Raw genomic sequence first — 25864 nt, 5'->3', positions numbered from 1 at the left:
TTAGATTAGGGAAATTCTCTACGGTAGCCTTATACTTTTGTAAATTCTCATTGGTAACAAATTTTTTTCCACTTTCTCTAAAATAGCATTAACAATATATATTTTCTCTAATATAAAATTATTTCAATATTGTCAACCAAATTAACCTAATTAGTACTAATCATGGTTAACTCATCACCCAACAAAAAATCCCGGGAAAAACCCAACAACCTCTTATTTTCCCCTTATGCACTTCGTCTTTTCCTCTCATCCCTTCCATCTCCTTCCTTGGACTTTTTCTTCTTCTGAGTTCTCCTTTTCGTTCAAACAAAACAGATGTGGTCCATTCATCGATTATTTTCACAGGTTTCTTCTTCTTCTAATCTCCTTTCATCTATTATTTCCAAATACAATTTTTATATTGAGTTCTATTTTCATCTCGAATTTTTTTATCAAAATCGGAAGCCCCTAATTGATTTTTACGAAAAATTAAACCTTAAATTTGTGTCAGATGAAGTTAAATAATGTTCGTTAAAGCTCATTTATGCGGGATATTGTTGATTGATTCATTTTCTGTGGAGATTATCATTTCACATATTTTCGCCCAAATTCTCCGACCTAAGTTCTGCTACTTTCAGTCAGTCAATTCTTTGTGTTGATCGTTAAATTGATTCAATTGGATGAGTTTTAGGTTGATTTGCAGGAACTTAGCCTTGATTGTTTTATTACTCTATATAGTTGAATGATTTGTATTATAATTGTTCAGAATTACTCCGTAATACTTTGCTCAATTGGGTTTTGTGAGGGGGTCGAAAAAGCACGAGGCTAATGCGTGACCTTGTCCCTCGCGGGTGTGACGATTCTTTTTATTCAATCAAGTGTAATTGGATTTCCTGTGAGTTTACACCCAATTGACTAGTAATATAGGAGTCGCCATTCAGTTTTTAACGACAATGAGAAAAACTGACTAAACCCGGTTATCGTGACATAAAGGGAGTGCAATTATGTTTGACCACGACGGCCGTAGGTTCCCTTGTGATCCCTGGTGTGGGGATCTCTCAACATACACCCGCAAGGTAGAGATTGAGGGTTCGGGAGACTGTAACTACCGAGAGGAGTACTTCGCTCGTCGATAACTCCAGAGGCAGGATATCCTTACTAGCTCAGCATAAATAATTGAAGGGACATGCGTTAACTATTAAACTAATCTGAGTTGATTTTAGCAATATTCAACATATAATACTAGAACGATCGTGATTATCTGATTTAAATAGTATTAAGGGACCTAACATGATAATCCAATTTTCCGAAAATATTATATTTGTTAGGCGTGATAGAACAATCAGATTTAGTTAGTTTAACAGTTCATAAAAAGGGCGAGGAAAGCAATTAAATCATCGAGAAGGGGCACATTACGACGCACCCTTGAGATGTGCGTCACGGTTCTCAGAAAACTAACCACTTTGACTTTGCTATTTCTCCTTTTTATTTAACGAATCTCAATTATGGGACAGGATACGTTCTGTTCGATTTATGGTTCGATTGCGACAGAACGCGTGAACAATTTCGCAGCGTGAGGCTTAGGCTAAGGGTTGGAGTCAATACTCAGAATATAATTGTGTGTTGTGTGTTCCTTTCACGTCGAATTTGGGGCTGTATTTATAGGGAACAGTTCGTGGGAAGATAGAATTGCAGAGTTCTAATCCACAAAGAATTAGGAAAAAACACGTACCCAGGTATTTTCAGCGCCCAGGCCTGGGCGCCGAAGATTTCGGCGCCCAGAGCCAGGCGTTGAAAATAGGGCCTGGGCTGTTTTCTTAGTCAGATTTGGATTCCTGAAATCCGTAGAGTTTGAGACTTAATCGAGTCTTTTAGTGCGTATTAACCTTGCGACGGGATGCGTCTGGGCCCGTTACGAACTCTAGGCTCGTTAGGATTTTAATTAATACGTAACTCTTATTTCCGAATCATATTAGGAATAGGATTCTCGCAGTTTTCTATCTCATTTAGGATTTATGTTGGAATGCAACACCTAATTCTGACAGGTTTCTATCCTTTATGATTTGCCACTTTTAGAAGCTACCTTTTACGTCAGTTACTATTTTTAGCAAGTTTCCATAAATAGCAGTTTTCTATAAATATCAGGTTTCGGGTGAAATGAAAAGGGGAATTGAGATTCTTTTTTTTATAGGAGATGCGTTGTCAAGTGGAAATTTATGCTTTCATCATCGAACCTTTCCCTTTCGGGAATGGGGACAAAAGTAGGTGTCTACAGTTAGCCCCCACTTTGACTGAGTCTTGGAGTAAGACGATGGTCAAAGTACTAGACGGAGTGTGTCACACAAGCCATGGTGTATGTGACCTGTTTTGCGAGGGTCTCACGAGCCCCCGAGTGATAACATTTGACTTAAGGGTCATCACTTGAAGTGTCGACATATCCCTCACGTGTCATTGGGATTAGTCAACTGATAGTATAGAAACTTCCTCACTTTGTCATTGGAAGGATCTAAAGGTGCATAGAAACTCCCTCACTTTGTCATTGGGAGTAGCTACAGAAGTTTTCGAAATCAAAGCTATAAACTGTAATTGGGCCTGGCCAAGCACAACCACGAGGTAAAAATGTTTTTAAAGATTCTCATTTTCAGGGCTAGCTAAACAAGAAAACCCCCTTGTTTTTATGGGACGTAAAACGAAGGAAAATCCAGCACATCGCTCTTTTTTTGGAAAAAACGGAAAACCAATCCTTTTAATTTTTGGAAAAGGGAAAACCAGAAAAAGTTATCGCTGCAGCGACTAAGGACCTGCACGGTTAGTGATGCAGACCCCACCGGCTAAAGATGGCGAGCCTGTCCGCTAAGGGTGGACACCCCGTCCGATAGAATTGGACGAATCTGTTTTTGAAATTTGAAAGTAAGGACCTACACGGTTTGTGACGTAGACCCCGCCGGCTAAAGATGGAGAACCTGTCCGCTAAGGGTGGACACCCCGTCCGATAGAAGTGGAAGAATCTATTTTAAAATTTGTTTTGTGTTTTATGAAAATAAGGACCTACGTGGTTTGTGCCGTAGACCCCGCCGGCTGAAGATGGCGAGCCTGTTTTCATTTTGTTTTTGAAGACTTCATTTTTGGAAAACTGAGGACCTGCGCGGCTAGTGACGCAGACCCCGCCCGCTGAGGGTGGGCGAGCCCATTTTGAATTTCTTATTTTGCCTATGTAGAAGGGCTTTTGTGATTACTTTTGAGAATTTCTTTTTATTCATTCTTGCAAGAGCGAATTCTTTCGAGGGATGCTCGAATTTAGTTGTAACCTGAACGTGGGTTGACAACGTGTTCAGACGGACCTTTGTCTTGCGACCGTCTGCTTTCGTGATTTTGAGCTAGTCTTTACGGCTCGACTTGGTCTTCAATCAGAGGACCGTGCACAAGTGTCAATGACGACCTTTCGATGAGGTCGGACCTGTTGTTTTTTTTTTTTGAGATATCCAAACATGATATGGTGTGTGGCGCAGTCCGGGAATGTGATTTCGATTGTGCGCTCCTTGTTGGAGTCTATTTTCCGCGAGCCCCCAAGCACTGGGGCTCGTCGGTCGTTCTTCGCATCTTGTAATCATGTTTGGGGTCATGCTCGTATGTGCGAGCGACCTTTTATAGTAGTGTGCTACTTTAGCGAAGCCGTGGAGTGCGACTTTAGTTTTCAGGCGACATCCGGCTTTAGTTTGGCCCGGGTTAATCCTTTAACACACAAAAAAATTTTATTTGGAAAACCAACGACTTGACGACACATATTTTTGGTGTTTCGAAGAATGACCATGATATTTAACTTGTTTTTTTGAAAAGTGTACATAAGCATTTTCTGAGACGAGTCTAAGTTTCGACCAAGTTTTTAATGTTTTTTTTTTTTTTGCTTATTTGGGAGCTAAAGGTGCTTTGGGCTTGATCCTACTTGCAATAGGGCCTTGTGTTTAGCAACATGGTTTTAAGTCCTTTCATGTTCCGCGTTTTGGGAAATCTGGGCCTTGGGCTGCATTTTCAGCGCCCAAGGCCAGGCGTTAAACATTTCGGCGCCCAGCCGTGGGCGCTAAAAGTCTTTTCCTGGTGATATTTGACTTTCGGATTTCCTAACACGTTTCCGAATGGGATCAGGATGTCACTGGGTGCGTCCAGCTATATATAGGGGCTAGATACGTCCCTCTTTTCCACCACTCTCAAATTTTTTCCCTCTTTTTTGCTGTGTTTTAATTACTCATTGCTTTTGCCATGTCGATCCCTACTTTCTCACTCCAACGGACTGTTAGGCGTTGGCTACGGGCCCTTACTCCCACGGAAAAGGCTTTGTTAAAAGAATACCACTTAGAGGCACTTTTAGGCTTACAACAAATTAATATTGATTATAACTTTCTGCATGCTGCCCTAAGCTTTTGGGACTCCGATCATCATGTTTTTGCCTTCCGGGGCAACGAAATATGTCCTTTGCCCGATGAATTTGCTGCGATCCTTGGTTATCCTACTAATGCTACTCCTGTTACCCCTGGCACTATTGAAGAGGGTAAAACAACCATAAGGGCTTTCCTAGGACTAGATGATAACATGTTTGCTGAAATTGTTGTAGATGATAAGGTTAACTTGGCAAAACTTGTAAAACATCACTTTAGGCCTAGTAAGAATATGACCGAACAAAAATTGAATATTCGAGCCCTTGTATTTTGCTTGTTGAATCACTATTTGCTATCGAATAACAATGGTGAGTTCGATGACATAAGGTTGATCCCCTTGTTTAGCCAGATGGGAAGTTGCTATTCTATCATGCCGTTGGTTGTTGCCGAGAATTTGCTGAGTGCGGATGAGCTGAAGAAGGATGCCAAATCTGAACATTTTAAGGGAAGCCCCCTATTACTGCAGGTAATCAATTTTTTCTTTGCGCACGCATACGCCACTTTTGCATATATTTCTTTTGCTTGGGGCTGAGTTTCAGCGCCCAGGGCTGGGCGCTGGAGTTTTCGGCGCCTGGTCCTGGGCGTTGAAACTGCGCCCCAGGAACCGTTTTCTTTTATTTATTATTTTTTATTGATCGTACCCGTTTTTGCTGATTTGGCTTGCGGAACGACTTAGACTTTTGGAAGCTCCTGCCGATCCTAAACATTATCGCCCTATAGCCTTGGGTAACCGAAAATACTTGCACCAAGGCCAGGACGAGGCCGAATGGACCTCCTTTTTTACTTATGGCATTTGTTCTATTAAGTGGGTGGTACCATGGTGGGGTTTGACTACTATGACAGGGGGGTTCTGATGTATCGGTTTATGTTTCTTTGTTGGGGCTATCTCGTCCCATTTATATTTTCCCTTACCGAGTCATGCGTCAATATGGTTTAAGGCAGACTATTCCCTTTTCTGATACGGTACCACATAAGGTAGCGGCCTTTTCACAAACACGGGTCCTAGCGTGGGCTAAGTATTATGATGGTCTCCCGCGTTGGGCCGTAGCTACAAATGGCTTTGTGGATCTTTCTGAAAACTACAAGTTGTGGATGAGCTCCGATGATAAAGATGTGAGGACCGAGGCTCGAAATGGGGAGCCGGATGAGCTTTTGATACCCTGTATTCGTGTTAAGTATGAGGGTCCTGATTCTGCCAGACCTCGTACCTATAGTATTAAGATTGTGAAAGCTCGTCCTGATCGAAAGCGAAAGGAAGTTCCTCCCCGTTCCAGTTTCAGGCCTAAAAAGATGCCTAACATGAAGGGGCCTGCTGTTGTTATAAGAAATGCAAGCTCTCGCGGAGATCGTCGCCAGAACAATGTATGGGTTAGGAAGGCTCAGCCGCCTGTAGAAACAGTGGCTAGTCTAGTTGATGATAATAATCCTTCTCCCACCATTGTCTGTGCCCTTGAGGCTGAGCGGGCTATAACCGAGAATGTTTCTGAAGCCTTGGCATCTTTGGAAGTTAGTGTCCGGGAGCCGGTTCTTATGGAGATTGATATTGGGGCAGCGCAGAAGACTGTGGGGGTGAATCCTGCGAACATTGCCCTCTACAAGACTTTATTTGATGATCCGGAAGAACTAGAGTAGTGTAGTTCTTGCTAGGGTGTAGGTGCCCTCTATTTATTTCAGTTGTGTTTGTTTTTATTCCTAGAACTTTGTTCTCCTTCTTATTGTTTCTCAATAAAGGCGTATTTTTATTTTTCATTTCCATTTATTTTTGTTTCTCCTCTTTTTTATGTATTTTATATGTCTAACACTTTTTGCACAAAGAATATTCCCTTTTTTTTATTGGACCGAATCCTTGGTAAGGATTGCCTACGTATCTTGTCAGAATCAGGTCGCGCGTAGTTCTAGCTTTAGAATAAGTTCTAGTATGCCGGATTTCGGTAGATATGCCCTGAGGTGGAAACATATTACTTAATCGGTCAAATGAGTGAAGTATTATCATTATTTTCATCTGCCATTTTTTTGCCATAAGTCGTGTAAAATATGAAATTCGAAATTCGACTAATTTGTATGGCTATATTCTTGGTTGGTAAGCCTATTTGGATACGTACTGTACCCCCCAAGTGTTCGTTATTTTTCCGTTGTGTGCGGATAAAATGACGAGCACTTCTGAAAAGAAATTTTTTTTGTCAGGCAGAGAGTTTCAACGCCCAGGCTGGGGCGTCAGAAATTTCGGCGCCCAGCCCTGGGCGCTGAAAATGACTTGGGCGGTCAATTTTTGACGCTTTGCTTCACATGTTCTTGCATTTATTTCTTTTTTTTGTGCCTTGATATTTTGCTCGTATTTAAAGTCAATTTTGAGGCTATTTTGGAGGCTTTTTTTACTGTTAGCGTGAAATGCGTTTTTGTCCGGATTAATTTTTTCTATTCGTGACTTGAAACAGTTTTGAAAATGGGGTTGGGGTTCGGAAGTTATGAAGATCTTTGTGTAGGCTTTTGAGTGGGTTGAGGTGCGTATTGATGCGGGGGGCGGTGTCTATTTTTTATGAGTTTTTTTTTTGAGCAACCTTTGTATTGTAAGAATTTGACTTCCTTTTGATTTCTTTGGGTTGCATGGATTGATTTTTATGATGACACTGGTTGACTTTTATGTTTTGGGGATATGAATGGGATGGTGCGGTTTATTTTGTGGGTTTCGGGAATTGGTTCCCATGGCACTATTTCAAAACCGAGTGGGCTTTGTTTGTTGGGCCTAGAGTGGGCCGCCTCTTTATTTTTGTATTTTGCAAGTACATTTGGTGTTTATTTAGTGTTAGACTAATTTTTTTTTTTTTAGGAGAAATATTACGCCTTTATTGATTCGGAAAGTAAGGAAAACAAACTGAAATAAAACTGACCTATATTCTAAGGGGCCTTAGGACCATCTAAAGTCTCTATTATTTTTTCTACCAATCTAAAGAACTACTAGGCGCTTTTTACTAATGGTGCTCTATGTGGCTCAAGCCTGGGGATTAGTCTCATAAAACTTCGGTCCTTCACCGGTACTCATCTTGAATTCCATTCCTTTTGCATTGACCCACTGATATGTCTTCACCCATCCGTTCTCGACCTCTTCTAGTGTTGACGCAGGAGAGATCAACCGGGTTGGATCGAAACCTTCATCTTGTAAAGCTAGGGTAGTCATCACAGTCTCGTTCTCCATAGGCCTCGATTCGTTAAACAATGTCCATAGAGCCTGGTTGTCCAATATTTCAGCTGCTTTAGTCTTGGTGAGGTGGGGTGCCTCATCCAAGGTGTGGCAGTCATGGAAAATTTCAAATCCGGGTTTTAGCAACCCATCCTGAACGAAGGGTTCAGGGAAATCACAACATGGGTGTTCTTCTCCTTCCCGAACGAACATCCCGTTAAGGGTCCTTCGATACGGGGGAAGGAGGGTGGTTTGTTTGGCCTTTTTAAGGCGTAGCCTAGACAGGCGGTCAGCAATATCTTCCTCCGTTGTTTCATAGCCTAAGCCAAAGGGAGTAGATTTGTTGGGAAAGGGATGGAATGTGTATTCCTTCTTCCTTATGCCCAAAGGGGTTCCTGGGAAATAACCTTGAGCTAACAGCATTCTAAGGATGACTCGGGATGCATTCGGGTCTAGGAATGCTGGATCATAATCTTCGATGAACTGGATTGTTTCTTCCATTTGAAACCCGTAAAGGTCGTCTGCAGTTTCGGCCGTTCCAACCATAGTGCAACTGACGTCGAGAGGAGGGGCGCGGATTTCTAGTATTACCCCGTTATGGTTAAGTTTAACCATTTGGTGCAAGGTAGAAGCCACACCTCCTAAGTCATGGAGCAAAGGTCGCCCCAAGAGGAGGTTGAAAGTGGGCTTGATGTCGATTATTTGAAACTCCGTGGTGCGTGCCACAGGCCCGGTTTGTATGGTAAGGTTGATTTTTCCCAATACAGGCCTTCGGGAGTTATCATAAGCTCGTACCCCTTGCGTGGTGGTTTGGAAGTCATCATTTCCTACCCCAAGCAATGGGCGGTTCGCAATGGGCAGACATTAACCGCCGAACCATTATCTACGAGCGCTAGGGGGATGTTTTGTCCTTTGCATCCAACCACTAGGTAAAGGGCTTTATTGTGAGCACCCCCCTCTTTGGGTAAGTCTTTATCAGTGAAAACTATGGCCTTTTCTCCAGAATCTCTCGTGACATGGCTAACCAATGAGTCAGGTGTGATATCTGTAGGTACTGAGATGAGGTCAAGTGAGCGAATAAGCTTTTCGCGATGTTCCTTTGAAGTACACATGAGATCCCAGATGGTAATCTCGGCCTTGGTTCTTTTCAGTTGTTTTAGGAGAGGATTTTCAATGACTTCTGCGACGGTGGCGTGCCGTCCATTCTCAGGAGTTTGCCTAACCGGGATGTCGTCCATAGGAGGTGGGTGAATATCCGGTTGGTATATTCTTCCGGATCGGGTGAGGTTGTCGACCTCGGGCTCCTGAGGGGTGGTGTCAATGAGAGCATACCCGGGCCAAGTTTCAGTGAAGAGGTCCTGCCCCGACACTTGAGATAGGTAAATATCTTCAGCATCATCATTCCACACACCGCACACTTCTCTCTCGATTCGATCCATAGGGACCACAGCGAGTGGTGCACCTTGAGGTGTAATATACACCGTGGGGTCGAAATTCTCTGGTTGGTCGAGAGAGATGTGACAAGAGCCGAGTGGGCTCTTGTTGTTGTTGGGTTTGCCAACGTTAGGGAGAGGTATCACTTCATCCTCTATCATGTCCTGGATCGTATTTTTTAGATTCCAGCAGTTTTCAGTGTCATGCCCATTTCCTTGATGGAATTTGCAGTAAGTACCTTCGACCCAATATTTGCTTTTGACAGGAGGGTCACGAGTGGGGCCTATAGTTCTCAACTTTCCTTGATTGGTTAGTCTTTCAAAGGCTTGTACCAAAGTCGACCCGAGTGGGGCAAACTTTCGGTCTCGGACCCATCTTCCAGGGCTTCTTCGGGCGGGAGTCTCTTCTACAGCATGGACTTCTTGGGCTTGGGATGTGTTACCCCGATTATAGGTGTTGTTTTTATATGTGGGTTTTCTTTGTATGGTTTTTGCGAGGTCGTCCTCGATCTTTATTCCCACGTCATAAACTCTTTTGAAGGTGTCAAGTCCCAGGTACCTAAGGTGTTGTCTGTAAGCTGGGTCCAGGTTGTCAATGAATTTTTGGACCAATTCTGTTTCGGGAGGCCTATTGATTAGCTGGGCCACCTGGTCCCTCCATCTAGCAAAGTAGGTCGTGAAACCCTCATTTTTCTTTTGGAAGAGAACTTCCAGCTCGCGCATGGTGACTTGGAAATCCATGTTCGACAAGTATTGCTTGATGAAGACATTGACAAATTCTTCCCAAAGTGGGGAAGAGCTTAGGATCCTGGTGATAGTACCATTTGAGCGGCACAGGTTCCAAGGACAAAGGAAAGGCAAGTAAACACATGGACTTGTCCACGCCTTTCAAGTTCATGGCATTCACAAAGCTCAGTAGATGATCACGGGGGTTGTCCGTGGCCTTGAACTTTGGTAAGTCAGATGAACTGAACTTTTCTGGTAGTTTGCCAGGAAAAGGTTCAGGATCGAGGAGTATTTTATCCCCATGGTTTGCTGTAGGACCGTTTTTTCAATCCTCTTCTCGTTATCGAGGTCATTTTTGGCTTGCGCAGCCGCTAAGGCTTCATTTTCCATTTTCAGTTGGCCCATGAGTTGGGTCATTTGGACCATCTGGTCTCGCAAATCTTCGATGGACATGTTTGAAGGTGCGAATCGAGGTTGGGGAAGCGGAGATCCTTGAAATGAGGGACGACGGACGGAGCTTGGAGTCACTAAACCTGATGTTGGTGATGTATCTTCGAGACGCACTAACCGTTATTCCCCGATCGGCACCAAGTGGCAGGACCAGTCCTAGGCATAAGATAAGCTAAAGTTTAGGTCCCCAAAGTTTCAAGCATTACTTAGTCTAGACTTCGACTCTGTCTATTGGTTTTTCAATCTTTCTTTTGTTGGTTACACTTTTTGGTCTTTTTTTGGTCATTCTTTTGATTTTAGAAATACTTGCCCGTGTGACATTCATAGTTGTTAGCATGTTCGGTTTTGGTGCCGAGCATTGTCGTCGTAGGAGGCCTAACAACGACACAAAGAGTTATTAATTTTTTTCGAGTCGCTTTTGAAATCGAGTGCTTTTCTTACGCCCTGGTAGCAATTCTTTTTACGAACATTTTTTTTTGCGCTACGTATTTTCCTTTCGCGCGGGCACCGAGGCTGCTGCGCCTGACCAGAAGGCCAAACAGCAACTTCAGCGCCCAGCGAGGGGCGTGAGAAATTCTGGCGCCCAGCCAGGGGCGTTGAAAATGCGTCCCTGGCTGGTTCTCGTTTTCTGTCTTCTGTTTATGCGACTTCGATTTGCGTGCTTGCCTAATAACGTCCTTTACGCGTAGCAGCGTTTGTGGGATTCGTTACAGGCCATCCCGAGCGTCGCTTATTTTTGTGGCGATCATTCGGGTTTGCGGAACACGTGTTTCGGTATAACTCTTTGGCAAATTAGTCTATGAATGTTTAGGCAATTTTTAAGGTCGTTGGTTTTCTAGGATAGTTTGTCACACACAATCACATATTTCGCTACACATAACTACATTACAAACATGGATTTGAAAATTAAATATGTCACGTAGTTTATGATAGGCTTCTATGGGTAGTTTATTTGCGCCTGGCTTGGTACCGCTTCTATCGTAGATCCAACACATGCCCCGGTCGAGGTAGGATCTTCAACAGACGAATTTCGCTCAAGAGGACAACCCGTAAGTGCAAGCCAAGGGGGGATGCAGGCGAGAGGGACCTAATGAGCGAGCGATTGGGTTCGGGATAGGTGTACTACCTGCACAAGTACCGAGTGGGCAACATGCGCGGCGTATGCACCCCCCTATTGGCGGAAAAAGGTATCCTTAGTCCCAACTCCCGAGGGAGCCGAGATTCGTTATGCGGTTCTGCCCGTTCACATTAATATGCTAATTTTCAGGTCGTCCCAACTTGATGGGGAAATAAACGCGGGGTAGGATCGTTTCACCCTTCGGCTATTTTGATTACCTACAAGCACGAGTATTTCCTTCACTATCCCCAGTGGAGTCGCCACTGTGAGGGGGTCGAAAAAGCACGAGGCAAATGCGTGACCTTGTCCCTCGTGGGTGCGACGATTCTTTTTATTCAATCAAGTCTAATTGGATTTCCTGTGAGTTTACACCCAATTGACTAGTAATATAGGAGTCGCCATTCAGTTTTTAACGACAATGAGAAAAACTAAAAAAACCCGGTTATCGTGACATAAAGGGAGTGCAATTATGTTTGACCACGACGGCCGTAGGTTCCCTTGTGATCCCTGGTGTGGGGATCTCTCAACATACACCCGCAAGGTAGAGATTGAGGGTTCGGGGGACTGTAACTACCGAGAGGAGTACTTCGCTCGTCGATAACTCCAGAGGCAGGATATCCTTACTAGCTCAGCATAAATAATTGAATGGACATGCGTTAACTATTAAACTAATCTGAGTTGATTTTAGCAATATGCAACATATAATACTAGAACGATCGTGATTATCTGATTTAAATAGTATTAAGGGACCTAGCATGATAATCCAATTTCCCGAAAATATTATATTTGTTAGGCGTGATAGAACAATCAGATTTAGTTAGTTTAACAGTTCATAAAAAGGGCGAGGAAAGCAATTAAATCATCGAGAAGGGGCACATTACGACGCACCCTTGAGAGGTGCGTCACGGTTCTCAGAAAACTAACCACTTTGACTTTGCTATTTCTCCTTTTTATTTAACGAATCTCAATTATGGGACAGGATACGTTCTATTCGATTTATGGATCGATTGCGACAGAACGCGTGAACAATTTCGCAGCGTGAGGCTTAGGCTAAGGGTTGGAGTCAATACTCAGAATATAATTGTGTGTTGTGTGTTCCTTTCACGTCGAATTTGGGGCTGTATTTATAGGGAAGACTTCGTGGAAAGATAGAATTACAGAGTTCTAATCCACAAAGAATTAGGAAAAAACACGTACCCAGGTATTTTCAGCGCCCAGGCCTTGGCGCCGAAGATTTCGGCGCCCAGAGCCAGGCGTTGAAAATAGGGTATGGGCTGTTTTCTTAGTCAGATTCGGATTCCTGAAATCCTTAGAGTTTGAGACTTAATCGAGTCTTTTAGTGCGTATTAACCTTGCGACGGGATGCCTTTGGGCCCGTTACGAACTCTAGGCTCGTTAGGATTTTAATTAATACGTAACTCTTATTTCCGAATCATATTAGGAATAGGATTCTCGCAGTTTTCTATCTCATTTAGGATTTATGTTGGAATGCAACACCTAATTCTGACAGGTTTCTATCCTTTATGATTTGCCACTTTTAGAAGCTACCTTTTACGGCAGTTACTATTTTTAGCAGGTTTCCATAAATAGCAGTTTTCTATAAATATCAGGTTTCGGGTGAAATGAAAAGGGGAATTGAGAATCGTTTATTTTATAGGAGATGCGTTGTCAAGTGGAGATTTATGCTTTCATCATCGAACCTTTCCCTTTCGGGAATGGGGACAAAAGTAGGTGTCTACAGGTTTTGTGCTTACTTCCAGTCATATGCCAACTTTTACTCTTGTGCGACTAGGTACTGCCAATGGGAATATTGTTCTAATTGTTTTTCTTTGTGGCATTTGGGAATGTGTTAGTAGGAACAGGTTCTTAGTTGACTGCAATACTTCATTTGTGGGGGCAGATACTTGTAAGTTTTGTCTCATTAACATATTGGTATCATGTTGCTGATAGATTATAAAATGAATCCATGGTTAATGATTTGTATTTGTCACAAAATTTGGATTATGAATCACGATCAGACAGTAATTAATTTAACTTGAATATTCTTTGGGTACAATATCAGATTTCAGGTTATGCGACAATTAAGCTGATACTTACAACACAGAATTTTGTTAAGGACGTACCTGTTGCAGAACACCACAAAATTTACGGCTCTAACAGATGATTATGGTGTGGCTCACAAGTTGCATAGAAGCATCAGTAATACCAGAGAATGCTGCAAGGGGTTGTTGGGCTACAACAGGATTATGTTCCTACCCCTGAATTTCATTCAATAAGAAAAGCAGGAAGAAGCTCATTTATACGACATGTAATATTACAGTTTTAGAATTGAGGAGATGGGCAACAACTCAGTATGAAGTTGTAGAATTCAGGAGATCGGCAGCAACTCAGTCGTTTTAGGCTGTTACTTTAGCTTAATTAGGTTGTTTGTGTAATTAATCGATTAAATATATGCTTTATTATTTGGATGGAAATATGGCAGCCTTGTAACAATGTCATTGATGCCTTTGTGTATATATTGATCAGTGGATGAATGAAAAGAATATAGATTTTGTGGTGAACTTGTCAGAATTATTGCATTGGTGAACTTGTCAGAATTATTGCATTGATCAGGGAGGTATTCTAAAGGATTATTTCCAAGAAAATGATCAAAGTATACATCTCCAAGCATATTATACTGATAATATACCAATCGAAAAAGGGTCATTTGACTGATAATATACCAATCGAAAAGGAACGCCACTAAATTATGCAATGGACTATAGTCGAAAAAGAATGCAACTAAATAACGGAAATGGACTACTTACTAGTTACTACTGCACAATCAGAATTCTACTAACATGAACAAATAATAGATGTTCAAAACTAGCAGTGGCTCATCAACATGTCTACTGTCAAATACTAATGCAACTTTCTACGCTTCAGCAACATCATACTAAAAGCTAGGCTAGACAACATAACAATAAAGACTAAATAAAGCACCTTCACTTTCTCTTGTGTATAAACAGTTCGATGCAGATCAGTGCGTGTAATGAACAGTTTGCTGACAGTAAGATCTGGCAGAATTCTGAAACATGAACTTGAGTATATAATAATAAGGGTTGTTCAGTGATGGTACATTATGTAACTTATACTGACACTCTAGAAACATATAATCCATGACATTCCAAAAACATATAATCCATGACTCCCATTGTATGCAGCAACCTGCAAGCAAAAGGTCAACATGTACATCTACTGACATGTAAATCAGTTGAAAGTAATTTAAAAAAAATACAGCATAAGGTTATTCAGCCACAAAATCGTATAGAGGGAAAACAACAGAATTGAATGTGATATGGTCATCAAAAAGAACTTCACACACAAACAAATCTAACATTGTTCAAACTATAAAAAAACCGGCTGTTTTAAACTGAAAACCACCTAGCTTATCAAAACAATTTAGAAATGTCTTGGTTGAGATGCAAACATAAAGACAGAGCCCGATCTTGTTAATTTTCCAGGTGCAGGCTGAGATGCATATTGCATAGTCGTCTGTCTAGTTGTTCTAACAGATTGAGAGAGTAACTGTTGAGTGCTCTGTGTGGTAGCCCTGCCTTGCTGAGATGTTGATGCTTCATTGATGAAATCATAAGGTGGAGGAGATACACCTTGAGCTATAGTCTTCTTACTTTTCCCTTTCCCCCACTTTTGTTTTGCAGTAGCCCCTCCCTTGCAAGTCTTTGCATTGTGCCCAAAATCCCGACACTTGCTGCACATTACAGTTTTTTCTCTCTTCCCCTTCTTTTCCTCAGTATCATCTCTTTTTCTATTCCTACATGGCCTTACAATTCCTCTTTTCAGCTCTGGTGGTAATATCTTTGGCACATTCATATCAGGCCATTGCTCAAAGTCGGGTATAGATTTTATGCCACTAGAGTATGCTAACTTGTATCTTTGAACAGAATACCACTCATCAATGAAAGCATGAGGGTCAAGTTGTGCATTTAATATGGCCCTCATCCCATGCCTACGTGGAATTCCAGAAATTTGCCATTGTCCACAAATACAAGTTTGATTGTTCAAGCTTACAGGTAGGTAAGATTTACCTTCAAATATCTCAAATTCACCTTCAGAACAAAGAAATGAATAACAAGTCTTAGAATCATGACAGAGCTTTTGAACCCTTTGCACAATTTTTGGACATAAGTCATTTCTTGTCCACTCTTCACACTTTTGTCTTCTAGTAGCTAATCTCACCATAGTATTTCTCCTAATACCTAAAACAAACAATTTAACAAATTAACACAATTCATAAACTAACACATACTGTACAATATTATAAGAGTTCAAAGACCTAAGAAATTACCTTCTAAAAGTGTAAGCACATGTCTACATCTGTCAATACCAAGCGTTGCATTAAAACTTTCAACAAAATTTGATGTGTTTGAATCACACTTCGTAGCAACATTGAACTTATGCTTACTCCATCTAGACTGATTACCAAGTTTTGCCAACCACAACCTTCCTCCCTTTCCCACCTTATCTATTTGTTCCATGGCTTTTCTAAATGTAAAAGTTGAGTATACCCCGGTCGCTTTCCAAAATAGAGAAAGCATGAGTGGACCAGGAAATGCTTTCTTCCAATTTCCAGCCAAATGTTTAGTGCAATATCTCCTATCCACTTTTGGCCACAACTTGTTAAGTGCCACGTCAATACCCTGCTCATATACCGTCGCGAATTACAAACATTAAAAATGCAAATGAAATTAAAAAACATAAAAACATAAAAATACAATTGAATGGAATGAAATGAAATACAATAAACTAACCTTCTGCCTATCTGATATAATACACCACTCATCTCCTCTTCCAGTTGATCTCAACAAATCTCTCAAATGATGCACAAAAAAGCACCAAGTGTCTGCATCTTCATTTGACACTATTCCCCATGCGAATGGGAATAACTCACCGCTCCCATCCAATGCAACTGCAGATAATAGTACACCCCCGTAATTCCCTTTCAAATGAGCTCCATCAACACCAACAAAACCTCTAACACATCGCCTTAGTCCATCCATACACGCCTTAAATGAAATAAATATTGTGACAAAAGACAATGGTCTTTCAACATGATTAGTAGGATTCCACACACAAGAAGCATCTGATTCAGGGTTAGTTTTCCTAATCATCTCACAATAACCAGGCAAATGAGCGTATGATTCATCAAAACCACCATGTATGTCAATCAGTGCCTTTGCTCTTACTCTGTACAACGTACTTGTAGCCATGCGAACCTTAAATTTGTTCCATAACAACAAGTTCAATGACTTTGCAGAAATATCATTGTTTGCCCTAATGTCTTCCAACAACACTCTGCTAGCCCATTTTGTTGTGACCATTGGGTTTCTGATCTCCAAACCTAGGCAATTATGTTGAGGATTCGTGATTGACTTTATAGCCCAAGTGAAACCATCTGCTAATCTCGAAGCATGTAGCCTCCACTCACACCCCTTAGCTGAACAATAGACAGTGTAAATGGAATTACTAGCTCTGTCAACCACTACCGAGAACCCACGTTGGATACAATAATCTCTAACAACGTCTCTCAAATGACTTTTGTCACAAAAAAGCTGCCAAGGTTTCAATTCAATGTTCCCATCTTCTTGGTCTTCATACATTTCCCCATTTCTGTACAACTTTGCAAAATAATTCCCATCCCCATCATCATCTATGGCATCATCTATCCATACATTATCTGCATATGAATCATAACTATCCACTACAACCATCCCATAATCACCACTCAACCCCACATTATCTTCATCAACCACCCCCACTTCACCATCAGAATTTGAACCTTCAGTGTCACTGTCATTAACATTGAATTCCAAGTCATTTTCATCATCACCAAAACCCTGATTCTGACCTGAGAGTTCGTTATCATCAACATCATCACTAAAAGCAACACTTCTGTTCAATTGCTCATTTCCACCTTCAGAAACAAAATTATTACTTACAAGCAAACCTTTCCTTCTAGCTGTTGTTTTTGGTATCTTCTTCCTACGAATAAAAGCTTTTGAAGATAAGGATGATCCTCTACTCAAGCTTAGATTTGGTTCTATAAAAGCTTCATGTTGAGGTTCAATTTGTTGAGGTTCAATAACAAGTTCAGGTTGAATAACAGATTTTTTATGTTTCCTTGGACTTCTTCTTACAACCCTAACTCCAATTTCTGGTTCATTTGACTGATCAGCTTCAACAAAAGGTTCATGTTCAACACTAGGGTCAGTTGCAATGTTTGTTTCATTTTCAAGACTCAACCAATACTCAAACCCTCCAGTTGGACCTTTTCCTCTCGATCCCTTTCCTCCCCGTCTCCCTCCACCTCCACCTCTGCCTCTACTTCTCCCTCCCCCTCTAGTCTTGCCTCAACCTCTTCTTTTCTTTGGAGATAATGAAAAATCTGACTCATGGAATCTATTCAAAACATCCATTGCCTCCCAATCAACCGTATTTGCGTTGTACGGTTCATTATTTTGCCCAAAGTTAAAGTTTGGAATCACCTCGTCCTCCTCTTGCAACCTTGTGCTTCTCCTAGGTGTTAATTTTCGAGGACTAACTACAAAAGCACCAGGATTTCTCTCAATTCCAATGTTACCCCCATCATCCATCATAAGCTCTTTTGCATTTATAGTTGTCCTTAAACTTTCAGCAACTTTAAAAATATGAGATGGCTTATCTTCATCACTCACCCATATGTTGATCACATCCTTACCTTTCAAATTACTAAACATCTCCATTAGTTCATTGTCAGTGTCCAGAGGCATGTGTTGCATCTTATAGATGTATGTAAAGCTAGGAAATTTAGCAATCTAAATTTTGTGCTTGACCGCATTATCGCAATAATCGATTATCAAGTCAGTCAACATGGCCTTATCAATATCCTCCACAACTACATCAACATCACCGGTTCTAAACAAAAACTTTAACAGAATATTATCACCCATCCTGCAATTATACAAATAAAATGAGTATTATCAACTCGACCGGCATAATTCAGTAACCATACATAATGCATAATTCAATCCAAAATCAGAATACCCACCTCTTTTCCAAACTAATTACTGTTTTCAAGGCATTGCTTTTTCTATTGGGACTTTTCTATTTTACTAGTTTTTACCTCTTATGCATTTATATGATGGCTTTAATAATTTTAAGATTCATGATTCTCACCCTTAAATGATTCATGACAATACATAATTCAATCAAATTAATTCCCCCCTCCCTTAATTAACCCGACACTTTTGTTAACCATATTTCACAATTCTCAATCTTTTTTTTATTGAACACAATTCTCAATCTTAAATAATTCGATCATAACCATACATAATTCATAATATATAATTATAATGCAACCCACCCCCTAAATATTCGTACATAACACAATTGAACAAAAAATGAAACTTTGAAAACCTGAAGTGGAGGAAATTGAGGAGGTGTTGTAGGAAAAGCGACGAAGTAGACCCTCGGTCGACAGGGCGTGCTGCAGCGGGCAATGAAAGACCTTCTCTTTGGGACGTAGGACTGGGGAGGAGAAGGAAAACAACGCTAATGAATTATCAGAGAAGTAGTTTGGGAGGGGGGACTGTAGGTCTATAGTACACATACGTTCGATTATTTAGTAAATTTTAATGATATTTAACCACAGTTAGCACTAATTAGGTTAATTTGGTTGACAATATTGAAATAATGTTATATTAGAGAAAATATATATTGTTAATGATATTTTAGAGAAAGTGGAAAAAGTTTTGTTACCAATGAGAATTTACAAAAGTATAAGGCTACCGTAGAGAATTTCCCATTAGATTATTACTAGTCTTACATGCACGTGATGCGTGCGGGAGTAGTTACTATATATATAAATTTAAATTATTTTCTTACATTTAATCACCACAAACGATAGGCAAGAAAATATATTCCCAAAGTTTGTCCAAAGAAAAATTAGACATCATCGATCTCAACATTAACCAAACATTTAAATAGTGAAACAATGTAATACGCATGCCCTTACATGTCGAAAAATCTAAATGGTAGTACCAATGTAAAAAAAAATATTTAAAAAAACATATCAAATATTGTGTTTCACTTTTTCGTTATTTTGCTCGTAATATATTGTCTAACCACGTGTACTTCTTTACTCAATCGACCTGCAGCACACAACTAACACTATAAAAATGCCCCGGATAGTAGAAAAATTCTATTTATAATAAAGAACTAGTTAGTGCCCCAGACGATGCCCCGAATAGTAGAAAAAAGGATCAATTATTATTATTATATAACTCGTTTTGAGTCTAATTTAATTGGTTACATTAAATATAGTTTGCTTTGAGTATGCTTTAGTAAATTTTATCATGTAAGGATTAGTAACTCGTAAAAGTAATGACTAATAATTTGTGATGTGCGACTATTAAGAAATGATTAATATCATTTTTCTAACTATATTGACTTAATATAATTTTTTGAACGAATAAGAAACAAAAAAATGAGTTGTGGCATAGTGGTCATGATCATATGTGACTAACAAATGAGATGTCACATGATCGAAACGTATAACTAACATTTTTTCATCTTCAAAAAAATTACGGCAAAATAAGCAAAGTATATCTTTTAAATAATTGGAAGTGAGAACCATGACATGTCAAAAATAGAAAATGTAGGACCACAAAATCTTAATTAGGTAGCTTTTATGTTTACTAGTTGTTGGATCGTGCGCTAGCGCGCACGATCCCCGAAGGTATACAAAATTATTTTTGTAAAAATGTTACTTAAAAGCTAGGAACTTACAATTTATGGTAAATGCTAGAAATGATATGTTAAAGTTAGATGTTGGATTTACATGTAACAGGAAATAGAAACCATATGCGTTTTAATTGATAGTTCGAAGGTACAATATATAGGCAATTATACCCAAAACAATACATTTTGTATAGCAATGGAAGGGTGAAATCGTAAATGCTCTATTATTAAGAATAAGACAAAATAAAACAAAGAAGGAAATGAGGGGCATGCACGTAAATGCACTATTGGGTGAATAGTAATCAAAGTATGAAGCTTTATAAGTGTTAGGATTAAGTTTAGCTTATTTTTCTTAAACATAATTTTTCTTCAAATTTCACCGAAAAGGATTAAAATATGTTGAAAATAAACAAGATCTAAATTTGCATTGTACGTAAATAGTATAACATTATGCTTAAGTGACCATATTGAAATACTTGTGTGTTATAAAAAATCAAAATTATAATACGTTGTTATTTTTAATTTGTATCTTATATTGTCTCAATGAAACATAGAAAAACCAAATAAATTTTATTTTATTAAAAATATTTTATATTTGTAAAATTATTGATTTTCTCAATCACACGTAACAAATACAAATAAATTTTATTTTAATAAAATTATTTTCTATTTATAAATATTTTCTTACGAGTAATTAATAATACCCGTAAATAAACTTATTAATATATTTGCGTTGTACAAATCTTAAATTAGTTAACTATAATTGTATTGTCACCAAACTCATACTCTCCTTAGTAATTTCAATTGCAAAAGTTGGCTTATTCTTCGAGATTATTTTGATAGATTATGGTCATGTTATGAATGAAACTCATACTCGTTAATCCGCCCTCAATCACATTTTTTGCAAACTAATTAAGAACAACTATGTAAGACATGATCAAGTAATGTAGTACTCCAGTAGTAACAATACTAACAACAAATTTTAAAACGAATTGAACAAAAATCAAAATCATAATTACGTACTGTTGGGGCCTAAATGTATTAACACCTTTAGTCCCATTTATCCCTTCTGCTTCCAAGCCCAGAAAAAGATGTCAAGGGGTCCAGCGGATAAATAGGGAGTTCGGATACGACCCAAAAGAGGAAATAAGTTCCGAAAACCAAAGTTTATGCGATCAAAACGTTGTAACATAATACTCCCATGTTCCTTCCAATCAGACACATTACCTTCTTATGGATTGTTTAGACATGAAACACGTACAATAACTTCCAATATAAATCGTTTGCCGATACTCTTCAGAACATTGTTTTTTATGTTTCTTAAGTTCAACTTATTTTTCTTAAACATAATTTTTTTTCAAATTTCACCGAAAAGAGTTAAAATATGTTGAAACAACAAGATTTAGATTTATATCATACGTAAATAGTATAACATTATGTTTAATTGACCATATTGAACTAATTGTGTTTTACACAAATTTAAAATTATAAACATTGTTATATTTAATTTGTATCTTATATTTTCTTAATCACGCATAACAAATCCAAATAAATTTTATTTTATTAAAAATATTGGACTTTTTGCCAAAAAGGACCTTTTATAAGCGTTTTTTTGCGAGAAATGACCTTTTATGTCAAAATTGGTGAAATGGGACCTTAAAAACAATATTTTTTGTTGACTGGGACCTTTGCCCGGATTCTTGGAGTTGACCCAAGTTTCTGGCATTGACTTTGACACGTGGCAACCGGAAAACACCACGTGTCCATATACCCATTAGAAAAAATAAATTATTTTTTTCCCAAAAATTCCCTCCAAAACCAACCGCCTTTACTGATTCATTTTGACAAAACAAAAACGTTCATTTTCTCTCTCCTCTTAAATTGAAACTCGACGCCATTAAAGAGGAAGATTCAAGCTTGAAGGAAAGTGGTTCTTCACTCAAATTGCTTGCCACAAATTGTTACTCAGGCCTCCACGAATCAGGTATGCTATTTTTTTCCCTCAAATTCCTCTTCAATTGTTGTAATTTTGGTTCGAAAAAATTATGGTTCTTCCCAAATTTGGAGTTTTTGTAATTCGTTGTGTTTTTGTGTTTTAGATTGACAATGTCCCATCAAAAAGAGAAAATATGTGGTTGTGGGTATCCCGTTGTTCAAAGAATGTCGTGGATACATGAGAATCCGGGGAGGAGAGAGTGGATGTCCTTTAGGGAGACAGAGTGATGGATCGGGATTTGGGGTACGGCGGCGAAAGAGATGGAGGAAAGAGAGTGTTTGTGAACAGGGGTGAGAGGAGGGTGGTGGTTGAATAGTGTTTCAATGTCTTTTAACGACGGAGAGTGTTGGTTGATTGGTGACGGAGGAGGGTGGTCGTCGAATGAGAAGGTGTTGGTGGATGATGATTTGGTGTGGTGGTGCGCTGGAGACCTCTTCGCCCATGGTACCCACATTGGAGTTTTTTCGGAGAGAGAAAGAAGAGAGATAGAGAAGGTGACGGTGAATTTTTGGGGAAAAAATGATTTTTTTTAATAGATATATGGACACGTGGCGTTTTCCGGTTGCCACGTGTCAAAGTCAATGCCAGAAACTTGGGTCAACTCCAAGAATCCGGGCAAAGGTCCTAGTCAACAAAAAATATTGTTTTTTAGGTCCCATTTCACCAATTTTGACATAAAATGTCCTTTTTCGCAAAAAAACGCTTATAAAAGGTCTTTTTTGGCAAAAAGTCCAAAATATCATATATTTATAAATTATTGAGTTTCACAATCACGCATAACAAATACAAATAAAAATATTTTAATAAAAATATTTTAATAAAAATATTTTCTATTTATAAATTATTGTTTACGAGTAATTAATAATACATGTAAATAAATTTAGTAACATATATGCGTTGCACAAATTTTAAATTAGTTTAAGTATAATAATATTGTCATCAAATTCATCACTCTGCTTAGTAGTTTCAGTTGCGACATTTCTTATTCGAGATTATTTTGATAGAGAATATGATCTTATCGTGAATGAAACCCATACTTGTTATTCCGCCCTCAATCACATTTTTGCAAACTAAACACAATTCTGTAAAATTTGATCAAGTAATGTAGTACTCCGGTTTCATTCCTAACAACAAATTTTTAAAATAAAATGAAAATGAAAATCGAACTTACGTACTATAACTTCTCAAAATCTCAAATAGATCTAAGATTAACAATGTAAATAGCTTGCCGGTACTATTCCGAACCTGTTAACTACCCAGAAACACCAACACCAAAATCAACTGCAGAAATCGATCACCATTCATACATATACCTATCTTCAACTTATCAAACATTTCATAAATACTCTTCCATATTATTTTGGTACGGAGTAGGTAATATATTTTTGTCATGAATGATACTGACGTTGGTTATTTCAACTTCAAACACCATTTTTGCAAACTCAATAAAAGCTCTATAAATTTTCGACATGGTGAATATAGACTATAGAAAGAGTGCGATGAAGATGAGAGTGAGAGTGAGAGTGAAAGTGGGGGTCATTGAGATGAGCTTCTGTATTTAAACCATCGTCCTCTAACTAACTTTAATTACATTTTTACTTTTCTTTTACCTCCTGTATTACTTATTTATCTTAACCCCGTACAACATCGTTTTGATTACTTACTTCATATTACTCACTCGTTTATAAATCGTTAATAGCTCGTATATATTATAGTAAAATAATATAAATAGGTAATTTCCCTAAAAAATGTTATATTCCTTCTGTTTTGGTAATATGTTGGTATTAGATGGTTTTTGTAATATTTTAGTCAAATATTCATATCAATAATAGAAAATATATTTAATTAATCAACATTTTGGTCAAATGAACATGTTAAGCATATAGAATATTTTGGTCAAATTATTATATTAAACATATAAAATACATTAGATGATTAAATGGGTACGTTCAAGATTTATTAATTACGATTTAGCTTTGAGGGAAAATATTTAAAAAATGGTCAAATAACAATTTTCGAATATCTGTGCATGACAGGCTAAAGTCGTATCACCTAATCAAACATAAACCTAAGTCCACTAACAAGATAGTAAGGGAAGTAGGGATCGTATCCACAAGAAACAGGCGTTCTTTCTATTACTAAAACTAAGGTCTAGACTATGGGAACAAGATTATGGTTGATTTGGTTGATTAATACTACGATAATAATAGAATACGAAAATATAAATATTAAAAGAATCTAGGATGACGGTTCACCACAAATGCAGACTATGGATTGACGACAGACAATAATAAACAATTAATGACCATAACTAGGAAAACATGCATCTCTCTAATCTTATGAATTCCTTAGGAAATTACAACTAGCAGGCCCTCGCTATGTACTATAAATAAATCCTATCTATATCCACTGATCATGAACATCAGATTTATACCTCTCGGCGCATAATCTAAGATTCATCAGATTCAATCAAAATAGTCCGGCCGAACATAATTGACGAACAAACAAAACAAACTATAGAAATTATGATTAGAAATCAAATATTTAAATCTAATACAATCCACAATCATACATTTATGGATCCCCTAAACCCTAGAAATTAGACTACTCATATTAATAATAAACAAAGCAAATAATATTATTGGAAACATAATTAGAACAAAATAATAAAGCAAGTTAAGAAATAATACCTAAGGGAACGAAGAAAGAATAATGAAAGCTTGAATTTTTAATTGAAAATAAAACTAAGTGTTGAACAATTGAGAGAATAAAACTAAGCAATGGAAATAAACTAAGTGTTTAAAACTAAGGAATAAGATCCTTCAACAAAATGACTAAGGGCTATATTTATAGTCTTGCCCATAAAGCCTAAAAAAACCGGAATTAAATCAAGTGAAAAAGCGATGGAGGTTGGCGTCGCCCGATCGGGCAGAAGCTCACCCGATCGGGCTTTTGGCTCGTAAACAAGTCGATCGGGAAGAAATCCGGCCGATCGGGCGCGCGTACAAACTGCACGATCCTCTATCTTCAAAACGCCATATCTCTTTCGTTATTCGTCGGAATTAGGCGAGTGACCACTAGTTGGAAAGCAATTGAAGTCTAGAATCAAACACAATTCGAATCACTTCATTTGGAGTTGTAAAACTTGAGTTATGATCAAAAGAGTAGATGAGTGTCGGTTTTCTACATCTTTCACTATTCCTTTTTCTTGAAAACTCATCCAACTCAATGTCTGTGCTCTCGAAAGTACATAATCTCTTGTATTGATTCAAATGAGCAGGAAATGCACAAAAATATGCTAATTCCTACAATTATGAACCTGAAACTACAAACACACTACAAAGAGCACATTAGTACTAAAAATCGCTCCGAATAGCTCATTTGAGATCAAAAAGTACTAAGGGACGGGGTAAAAACTCCATATAAAACACATATATCAAACTCCCCCAAGCTAGATCCTTGCTTGTCCCTAAGCAAGGAAATCATCAATGAATACATAAATCAACTTCATCCCCAACACATCTCAAAACAACGGATACGATTCAAGGTAAAATCCAACAAGCACGCATCAAGGCCAACCAATCAAATCCATTCGACCACAAATCCTCCCTAACAATCGTCACGCAGAGCGAACCACAAGTGCACATGGAATTCAAGACTAGTGCTCACACACTCTTTACTCATTTATGTGGCGGGTAAAAGATGTACCCGTTCGTTCTCCTCCCAACAATATATGTAAACAATGCCCTCCAAAACTCACAACACTCGTGTATT

The sequence above is a fragment of the Spinacia oleracea genome, chromosome 3 (assembly GCF_020520425.1).
Source record: "Spinacia oleracea cultivar Varoflay chromosome 3, BTI_SOV_V1, whole genome shotgun sequence".
In the NCBI taxonomy this organism is placed as follows: domain Eukaryota; kingdom Viridiplantae; phylum Streptophyta; class Magnoliopsida; order Caryophyllales; family Amaranthaceae; genus Spinacia; species Spinacia oleracea.
Note: the sequence above shows the minus strand (reverse complement) of the source record.